Source organism: Pollicipes pollicipes, unplaced genomic scaffold, assembly GCF_011947565.3.
Source record: "Pollicipes pollicipes isolate AB1234 unplaced genomic scaffold, Ppol_2.1 Scaffold_7231;HRSCAF=8579_pilon_pilon_pilon, whole genome shotgun sequence".
Classification (NCBI taxonomy): domain Eukaryota; kingdom Metazoa; phylum Arthropoda; class Thecostraca; order Pollicipedomorpha; family Pollicipedidae; genus Pollicipes; species Pollicipes pollicipes.
Window position 1 is genome coordinate 23,671,036 of NW_023597034.1, and position 11,039 is coordinate 23,682,074.

The following is an 11,039-nucleotide window of genomic DNA, read 5'->3' on the forward strand; positions in this document are numbered from 1 at the left end:
ATGAGTATTTCACAGCACCCGAACGATGGAACAAAGCATGGGATAACGTCTTCTTGACTACAGAGACATATTTTGACAAATTGAGGGTCTCGAATTCTGTGAGACGACCGAGACAGCTTGGCAGGTATCCAAAGGAAGGCCATGCGTCATCTGTTATAAAACCCATGCAATAATTGCAGGGTACGCATCGCTTTCCGTCTTTGTGACGTCGATTACACCAATGGCATAAATGGCGCTGAGAAAAACCATCCATAGGACTTGATGTATGTGGTGCAGCTAATAGATAGCATGGATGAAAAGAACCGCTAAAACAGTGGGAACGTCGTTATGGGGACCAGCCAAGCTCCAGTGAGTCATGCCCCTGACCTTCCCCACCTCCCACCCCCAAGCTCAAGCCCAAGTCCAAGCCTGAGTCCAAGCCTAACCCTCATCCCCAGACCCCAACCCTCAACCCCCCTCTCCCCGCCGGCGAAGCAACCGGCGAAGACAGAACAAACATTTTTATCTTAATTGATTCCGAATGGTTTGTATGAGTGACTTTGGGTTCAGAGTACCTGCTCAGCACAGCTCATTGCGTGTACCCTGAGCGCACCACCCAAGTCGTACCGTTCAGTTCAACGATTGATTTCGCCTCCGCCCTTGCGCCAGACAGGAGTGTGGAGGGCTTTACGTACCGCACAATGCCGCGACACGGCCGCCCCAGGTGAGGGTTCACCATCATTGGCCAGTTTCCAGGTGACCTTTCGATTTTAGTCGAGCCAAGCAATGCCCCAGCTCTGGGACTCCTACTCAGTGCCGCTGGATTACGAGCCCAGCATCTTTCCCCTAGACCACAGAGATGGCAAAAAACAGCAAAGTAAATAAAATCAGCGCCGACAGAAAACCTGAAGCACGATTTTCTTCTCGTTCTTTTTCAAAAGAGCCACGGGAACCAACGAAAGCCACGCCCAGACCCGAGTTCGCTGCCAGTCAGCATCGGCGGACAGCCAGGCGTCGACACGTCACGGCGCCGGGCCGTCGGAGGGCTCGACATCATTTCCTGTCGGCCGGACCGGGCACGGTCACGCGCGCGCCCGGCCACCGGCGGGCCGCCCCCACGCGCCGGGCCGCCGACGCCGCCAGTGTGTCAGACACCCATCATCGCAGCGTCGGCAGTGTGACATCGACACCAGCTACTGGAGGGCCACGTCCGGGACGCCCGCAGCGACGGCACCGAGACGGACCGGGCGCGGGCCACCCCGGCCGGCGGATGCTGGAGCTCGAGCGGACGGTGTCGGGGAAAACCACCGCCAGAGCTCACTCGGCGCTCGCCAGCGGGACAGGCGAAGCGGTCAGCCCTGCCAGAGGACGGACTGCTGCGCAGCCAGCCAGGCGGGAATTCAGCCGAAGCAGCGCCCGACTAGGCAATGGGAGGAACTCGATACGTGGCCGTGCCGGGCCGACGTAAGCATCGTCAAGACGATGTCCGTATTCTATTTCGGCCGTTTCTGCATGTGATTTGTTCTTTCGCAAGACATGCTCCCCTATCAGCGCCTGCTATTTTCGGTCACTGGACTTCCCGGCAGTGGGGCGTCCTGTAACCGAGAGCACTCCGCGTTGATCTCATAGGCAAGCCCGCACGCTGCAATGCGACAACAATGCGGGGTAGCCCATCGCTCGGGTGTTGACGCAGCTGCTGGCTGGCCGGAAGCAGGACGCGTCAAACTGCTGACTAACGCCAATCTGTTGCGGTGGCCACGCACCATCGCCTCTCATCGCAGAGCTCGTGGCAGCCCACATCCAAACAAACGGCATATGGGTCGCGTCACCGACTACCGGTGAGCCATGCAAACGGCGTCTTCCCATTCGCCGTGCATAACAGCATCTGTCATTCTGACTGCAGCCTTTAAAAGATTCGACCTCACGCAACATCTGCGAAATCAGAACCACTTTGTAAGATACGAAAGCAGTGTTGGAAAACTTGACGTTTTCCTGGTACAATGTATACCAGGAGCTTTGTACTCCAGGATTGTGACTAGGTAAAATGAAATACATTGTACTCCATCATGATGCAACAAGAACAGCTTTTGGAAAAACTCATTTTACCTCTTTGTGTCGAGACAAAATAAAACCAGAGGGTGCAACAGCTTGAGACTTGCGGCTTCCATCAGGGGCCATGTATTGATATCTGCAAGAGCACAAATCTTGCACCCACCAAACTAAGATGCCCAAAAGCAAGCAGCCCGCGTTGCCAGGTAGGTATAAGATAAGCCATGCATGGAGATGTGAAAAATAAAGCGCGTGAATGTTGGATGGAATCGCCTTTGAACAATACCGGGAAATAAGAAAGGAGTACCAAAATCGCACCGGTCTGTAGATCAGCGTTAGGTCTGTAGATCAGATCACTTCCTATACCCTACGCAGACCCACTCAAACTTGAACATGACTTAACCTACCATTGACGACGAACCGCATTAATTGCCAAGGATGCAACGAACATTCATAGAAAACCGCACGCCCAAGCACCTACCGCAGACGGCCGCCTACCCACGCGCCACCACTGTGTCATGGCAATGCAAGTAAGAGAATCACTCGCAATTCAGCGTGGGAAACGTCTCAACTATTCAGTGGCTTGCGCCCGCCTCCCAGCTCAGGTTGGAGGTTGAACATAGCAAAACTCTGCAATTGGTTTTAATGATTCGCCTCCTCGTGACTGATTTGTCAAGAGCATAAATATTCTGCTCGCGCTCATGCCTTGAACAGATTTGTAAACATTTGGAGGAAGCTGTATAGAGATGGGCATCACGATTATGAAGAAAGACTTATTTGTACTCATCCAGAACCGTCATGCGGTTGGATTTTTGGCCACTTCCTGGCATCCGGAGAATAAAAATGTTACGGCAGCTGTGGATTTAAACCAAGTTCAATTTGTCACTTACGGGTGTGAAATTGAAGCTGGTAATTCAGCCTTTACAAAAATGCCCTTCTAAGTCGAAAAACGTTGCTATAAATAGCCAAAAACTGTTCGGAGACAGTCATCTTACTCCGGCAAAAACACCAGGACACCAGAGTAACATGAACCCATCACTTTGGTCCGCCAAATTAAGGAGAGGGGTTTATTAGGACAAAAACATCAATTAATTGCTAACATAAATTATCATATTTCGCAATGATATCGGTCAAAGCGCATCAAAATCCATAAATACCTTGCATTATCCGCCGGCGTCAGCGGAGCGACTGACTTCAAACCCTTTTGGCCGGCCTGCACGGGTCTGTCAGGCATTGTACTTGCGTTGGCTCGGTAAATCGGTAAGAGTGCCGCCTGTCTCTACTGTTCGGGTGGGACGTGCAGTGCCTCGCGTGTTGACCGGGAGTGGAAAGGTGGAGGGCACTGAATGCTTAGCTGTTTTTTAAAACCAGTTAGCTGGTGGAGCGTGAGTAGCGTGACCGTGGTGAAGCGTGAGTAGCATGATCGTGGTGAACTATGAGTAGGTGGCCGTCTGTGGCATGTTCATTCGCATTTGTTGCGTACCATTTTTGTCTGGCTGTGCGTATCGTACCCACCCTCCCGTTTTGGAAGGTGTATAAGCCCGATGCGTAATTACCCTCTGTTTTGGAGGGTGTATACACTGAGCCTTTCCTAAATTGCAAACCAAAGTAATATGCACATGTGTTTTATAGTACAGAGTATGAGACTAGTGTTGTTACAGTGTCTCATGTTTGATACTGATGTTTCCTTTCATTTAAAGTGCTTTTACATGACTTCCTGTATATGAAAAGTGGCGCTTATGTTGAGTGCCACCCACTGTCCTACTATCTCTCAAAGATAACGAAAATAAAGCTGTAATGGCCCGCAGCACTTGGATAATTTTGTACTCCATTATAGAAAATGTGTACTCCGCTACCAGGAAATCTTTCGAATTCGCAACACTGTACGAAAGGGCATCCTTGAATGCGCTTATTGAGTGCAGGCTCAGTGAAATAAACCACTGAATATTTCATTTCACCACCGCCAGACTAGCCAGAACGGTCTCCATGTTTGGACAACTGGGACGAGACCCGTTACCATGCGCTCTCACGTGCCGCCATTTACACCATATGCGCAGTGTCGGCAGATGAGATCGGCAAGTCACGGGGCCCATATCTGCCTCACATCCGCCGTATTGGTAGACGCGCGGCAGTCGAAACTTCCGGCGGCCTCCGCAACTTCCGATGCGGATTATTGCGGATTCTATTATTGGGCGCAAGGCAGTGGCGCATCCCACTGCACTGGCATCTTCAAAATTTGGTGCAGGGGGGGGGGAGGCAAGACCGGGTCATAAGATGGCTTCAAAGGACCCCATTCGTCACCACAGGGGTCCTGCTTTTGGCTTCGGAAGCTCTTTTAGGCTCTGGATTCTATCTTTATGCATCAGGAGCCCACTTTTTAATGAACTGACAACAAGCAATGGGCCCATAGGGCCTTTGGCTCCAGAGGAGCCTGCACCACATCTAAGGGAGGGCAGGGGAAAGGTTTACCCCTTCGCAACGCAAATGTTCCGCTCCCACTCAGTCTAACGCCCGGTACGACGGCGGACTGACAAATGGAGCCACCCACATGACAAGATACATCCGATGTTATACATCCAGTGCACTCAACGTGACGGGAAAGTGGCACGGCTCTCACTCAGCTCCCGGTTTCGCCACCGTCACGTCCTCAACACGGACATCTCCCTGGGGGCGTGGACAGACAACTGGCAACTAAGCTTTGGTTTTCAGATGCGCTGGACTCCCGCTCCCCAAAGCCGACCAGTGGATAAAGTGAGCAGCGACGAACGACCTCCAACCACCTGGCGTCCAACCTCCGGGCGCAGCTGATACACGCCAGGTCAGGCACGTCATTCCGCTGGTCGGGCTTTTAATAGCAGAAGTCTTCTTTCTTTGGAAATTGGTATGTAGTTCTGCAAGCAAGTCTTTGGCCAAATCACTGTGCTTCACACAATTCTTGCAGATATGGGCACCCAAACCTCAGTGTATGTCTCCAGCAGATGCTGCTGCCAACACAAACTTGCCTAATTATGCTTAAAATGATGGCCACAGACAGTGTAGTTATAATGATTAAGAGCAATCCTACTCACCACATGTAATGCCTCAAGTCCGCTTGTAAGCTTTTCTTTGATGTAGCTCTCAGTGTAAGGCATCTTGGTATCTCATGAAGGTTCCCATTCTTCTGTAACACCATACAACAGTGATTTCTGTATTAAGAACATCATTCAGAGAGATAACAGCAAATGCATGCAAAGGGACAGTCAGTGCATTAGACATTTTTGCAATGCAATTATGACAAGTCCATAGGAACTCCAAATCCTGTGATGAAGGTAATTTCTGGCATTAGCAGGCATTAACTTATGCCTGGGAATATTGTACATTACATATATAAACATATTATAGATATATGTACACATGTATCTGAAACTTAACTGCATACACTGACTGAGAATACATTGCCAGTTCCCTCCCAACATGGGATGCTAAGGGACATGGTAACAGATATAGCAAATAGGTGCTGCCAGCAATAGATTTGAGCTTGATTCTGCCCAAATGGAAATAATTTTGACATTCTGACTGTCACCACCAATTTCAGAGTAAATGGAAATAAATTGTGATATTCTTAGCCAATGTATCTCAGATACATTGGATAAGAATATCGGATGGACGATGTGTCAAGGAGTTATGTGATGTTGCTGGGATTACTTCCAGAAAAAATTGTCTGGCAATTTTAATAAGAAAATACAGAGCAATTTAATCTGGCCCGAGTTCGTTGCACGCTTTTGACAGACTGGTCTATGGATCTGTGGTAACGGGCATGCATACAAACGGATGTCAGCAACACCTGTTTAAAAACGTCCTATTACTTCTGTCATACTGCGTCAAAAATTTCTATAAACAACCAAATTTACCGTAACATCCACTCCACAACTTACCGGTCGCGCTTTTCGGGCACTTTTTGGCACCTTTTCAATGGCTTTGTCAAGGCTCTACATATTAGGGGAAAGTCACCAAGTGATTTGCGCATATTCTGAGTAAGCCGCTGAGTGACGTCAGCGAAATATCTTCGCCGGTGGGACCATAGATATGGGTGGAATCCAGTCTTCCCTTGCCGAATACCTTGCTTTATATCCCGATTTCACGGACGCGGTATCGTCTTGTATACCATATTGCAATAAATGCTAATCCATGCTGAAGATTCCTCGAGCGTTTTGGAGTCGTGAACGGCAAACACGAAAGCTCAATATTGCGTAGTGATTGCTTAGGGATGACTAAAATATTGTTGTTTTATTTATGTGTTTCGGTAATGAATTGTGTTTAAAAATGAAACGCACAAAGGGCCGGGTGACGGATTTGTGTTCTGGTGATTCAGTGTTGTGTGTATCACCGTCGCGAGTCGGAAAAACGTTACAAATCAGATGCTTGCTGTGGATCTGTGCCAGGAGCATTTGATGCTTTCGCGAGTGCTCTTGGACATTGACAGATGTTTTGCCCCGACGTTACGTTGCGGGCGCTCTGGCCCACTCCAGCGTACCTGAAGGTGGTTACCACGTCGCCTGTCATTTCTGTACCTTACGATCTTCCCTTTTAATCCGTAAAAGCCTTGAGAGTCTGCGTCGTTTCCAAGACCGCAGCCTTCGCCTCAGATGCCACATCCTAACATGCACTGCAGCATTCACCATTGCCTCCCCCGCCCCCAGAAAAAATGGCAGTGTCAAGTTACGAGCGGGTATGGTCAGAGCGGTCGGCTTCATCTTAGATCCCATAAATCTACTCTGAGCATTGTTGTGTCGCATGGAGGTAACCGGAACAAAAATCACATTTGGATTCAAACTCTCTAGGGGGGTTTCAGCGTTGCTTTAAACCAATCGGCCAAAGGTGGAAAGGTCTCACTTGCTCGTCAAGCCCACTGGCGGGGTTGGTCGGGTTTCTCACACGCCCCGCTTTGACGTTTTCTGGCTCCCACATGTCCCACGTCTCCCTCTCTTGTCGGACAGGAGGGGTCAGCGCCCCACTGATATTTTAACAATCTTCTTGCAGGAGAAAATATACTTCTTTGCAGGCTGGAATCGAACACGGGTTTTCCAGTGATGCCTCATTTGCACAGGTCAGTCCAATACAGCGGCAGCGCAGCGCCGCCCCATCCTTTCACTTCGAATTTGACCTTGGGTTTTGACTGACTTTGTAAAAGACCACGAATTTTCCGCTATGCCGCTACCACTACCACTTTTATCGCTACAGATGACCTTCAATATTGACTTTGATATCCTGGGCTGGAATCTACAACGGGCTTTCTAATCATGCTTAATTTGTGCAGATAAGGCCCTATACAGCGACAGTGCGGTGCTACATCGCTCTTTGGCCTTGAATTTGAACTTGGGTTTTGACTTTGACTCTGGTATTTTTTTGAAAGTCAGGTTCGAATCGACGACGGGTTTTCTAATGATGCATTATTTGTGCAAATTTGTCCCATGCGATCGCAATATAACTCTCCTCTTTACCTGGACCTTGAAAACTTACTTCTTGACCTGTAAAACACTATAATCGACCTTTAAAATTTGAATCCTTAATATCAGAGGCAGTAACTGATGACTTGCTTTCAGATGAGATATTATTAAAGACATTAGTGCCATACAGCGGCGGTTCGGTGTGCTTGACTTGGTCATTTGGCCCCCGGAATTCATCCTGTTTGAGAAAAAGCAGGATGGACCTAATTTTCATTATCAGTGGGTTGTGTTTTACTTTAAGCTCATGTTAAGCGGAATCGGTACTCGACGCTTCCAAGATCGAATACGAGTGTGTCGCGAACTTAACTGACGCATACTTTATCAGCTTCAAGGGAATTTTATAAAATCAGGTTTGAGGCATCACCCATTGCTTGCTGTCCGATATGAAAAGTACATCAGACGAGGACGAAAGCCCAAATCATATTCAATCCGTTCCCGATGCGATTCACTGCAGAGGCCCAGCCAAAGCCTTGATATCAGGGGGGGGGGGGGGGGAGGCACAAGGTTCAGAAGAGTCCTGATGGTCGGAGCCCTCCCCTTCCTCCTCAAAGCAAAACCACCGGAAAAGGTTCACTTGATTTCAAGAGACCAATCCAGTGATTTTCGAAGGGGAATCGACCCAGCGGCAGTGCGTTGCGCGTTCGTTCATTGATCAAATGGATCCAGCTCATGTCACAGTCGCTTTTTTCAGTCTACTTCGAATTAACAAACGCTTGACTGCGTTTAGGAACGCGCACTAAGCGGTGGTGGATGCGGACCTGGAAGGAACATTTGAAATTTGTGGGACCCAATCAGCTTGCTGTTCGGGATGATATCTCGACGCCGTACTAAATGGCCGGATTTACGCCCTTTTCCTTTCTCTGATAAACAGACGAAACGCCTTTGGAACCGGGAGCCCAAATCATAGCGCATGTGCGGCATAAAAATACATGGCTTATCACCCTGTCAAACTTTTGCCACTGTACTTCCCTACGTTTATGCACCGAAGTGATAGATGCAGCATTTGAAAAGGCCCGGTTTTGCCAGGCTGTGTCACCTTTTCTTGTCAACTTTTAGACATTGCTTGTACTGTTCGCAACACCTTTGAGTTAAAATTGGATATCGCAACCGGCGCTAATCCGGGTGATCTCATGCTCTATAACTTTTTTATAGAGCCAGAAGTGGTATGGTGCGAGGATTTCGTTCTGTTGACATGTGTGATAAGTACGGGTTCGTAAGGATAGAATCGCACAGCTGACCCAAACGTCTCATGGCTTAATATATCACGATTTCTCAAGCGCCCGATTTCTTTTACCAGGGTGAGGACAGGAGAGCGTACAACGCCGGGCGGCAAACCTTGTGTGTCATTATAGGTGGCGCTAGTGGGAATTTTTGTCCAGGGCAATGGCCGGACGTGGTCGTGGCTCAAATTAATTAATTACGCTCTGAATGAGTTGGTTATTCCAAACAACCAGCACAATTCCAAATATTTTCCAACAATCCTACCTTTATCAACTGCAGAACACATTCGACATGCAAGCAATCATATGACAGAGCACATGTCGTTTAGTGGCTTCAGTGCCTCACACAGCATTCGTTAGAGGAGGTGTATTTGGACTCAAACTGACAATCGAGGCGCCTCAAACCCAGCTATAATCAGACGAGATGTACTCAGTAATCGATCCCGTTGGCACTTGCCTTCGCCCCCCTCCTTCGAAGTACATTGCATGCACCGATGTGTAGGTGATTTAATGTCTGCAATTACAAATTCGCGATAGACACGTAAACGTAACAGATTCAACACATACCATGTTGTTTGCAATGCTGTTTTTATATAACAGAAGAGGGGCACATGTCGTCGGGCACCCTTTTATGAAGCGATGGCGGCTACTGACATCATATAAATGCCCGCGGGACACAACTCTACCGGGATTCGCAACCGGGCAGGATTTTCCGAGTTGTTGTCACCACTTGTAAATCCCCGAATACTCCTCTCTGCGTCAGTTAAATCTCTAGCAACTCGATCTGACACAGAGCTGATTCATTTAGCACGTACGTCCGTGCGCGACTATTCCCGGTTCTTTGAGTAAATGCAGCTATAAATCAAGATACATGCTCAACTATTCGATGCCCATTACATCTTCCCCATCCGATCGCTGTATGGATGCAGCAACTTTCGACCGCGCGAGGCACAGACTGAGGATGCAGCGACCTCCATGTTGATCGCTGCATTCTCCTCGGGGTAAAGATTAAGAGATCAGTGACCTCATTAAGCAATGACTGGCTGCGTGCGCACTTTCCCCGTCGAAGTCAGCCGAACTGTGGTCCCGCCAGTGGCAAAGTGCTTCGCACCATGACTCAGGCCACTTGACAATGCGCCTGGGGGCCAGGTAGCGTATGCCCGCTGGCAGAGGACGGAGACCAGCGCGGCTGCCGCATCCTATTTCAGTTGATACTATTACAGCACCCTTCGAAATAAGTTTGTTCGTGTTGTCTAAAAGGCTCGGTAGTTATCACCGTTACCACTCTTCATGCGTTTACTGGTTTACTCGGTACTCGCGGCTAGGTATTTGCCAGAAAACAAAGCGAATTGCACCGGTTCCGATACTGAACGGGTTTCACCTTCCAACTTCAATTGCAGTGTCTTCGATATTTGTTGTAGCATGTCTCCCCCCCCCCCCCCCAAATGAGTATTGCCCTTAGACAATTTTGCGATATGGCTGTCGGCTTTAGGTGCTAAGTTGGTGATATGAGACACTCGAAAGCCTGCAACCCTGGACGGGAAGGCATAATGCACGCCCACGCACGAGACGTACACACGCCCCCCCCCCCCACGCCCGAGACGCACGCACGCCCCCCCCCCCACGCACGAGACGCACGCACGCCCCCCCCCCCCCACGCACGAGACGCACGTACGCCCCCCACGCACGAGACGTACACACGCCCCCCCCCCCACGCACGAGAGCATCACAGGGCGCACACTTCCCGGACTTTTGCAGTTGGACTGTTGAGAACACGCTCGTGGTTCCACTGTACAGACGTTGCTGACGTCTGCCATTGTATTTCGGTTGGTCACGCTTATTACTGCATTGTTTGGCGGGATATATGGGTGCGCACGTCTGGCTGCACGGCGCTCCAGCACCAAGCCGCCCCTCCCACGTATATCGTCGCCGCTCGGTGGGCGTGGTTCTAACGGAACCGATCGCACCTCCCCGGCTCCATGACGGTGCAAAGCACGCAGAAATAGCTGAACACCGGCTTGGCACGCTAGCAGACTGAGGTGATCATGTTTTGCTCTGCACGGGACAGGCCGTTACGTTTGTTGGCTTTGAGTGAGTTTGCGGTGTTTGTTTATTGCGTGACATGTGTGTCGGAGACAAAGGGCTGTCTTCAGTCACCGATCTGTATGCAAATCATTCCATAAATACCCAAGCCTGTCGTAGTTCAAGCCGTAAAAACAATGCACTTCGTAGCTTGTCTCTCACTCCATAAAAAAACAACGGCTTTACACGCGATTGTATGTGTAAGGGGCTGTCAATTTATGTG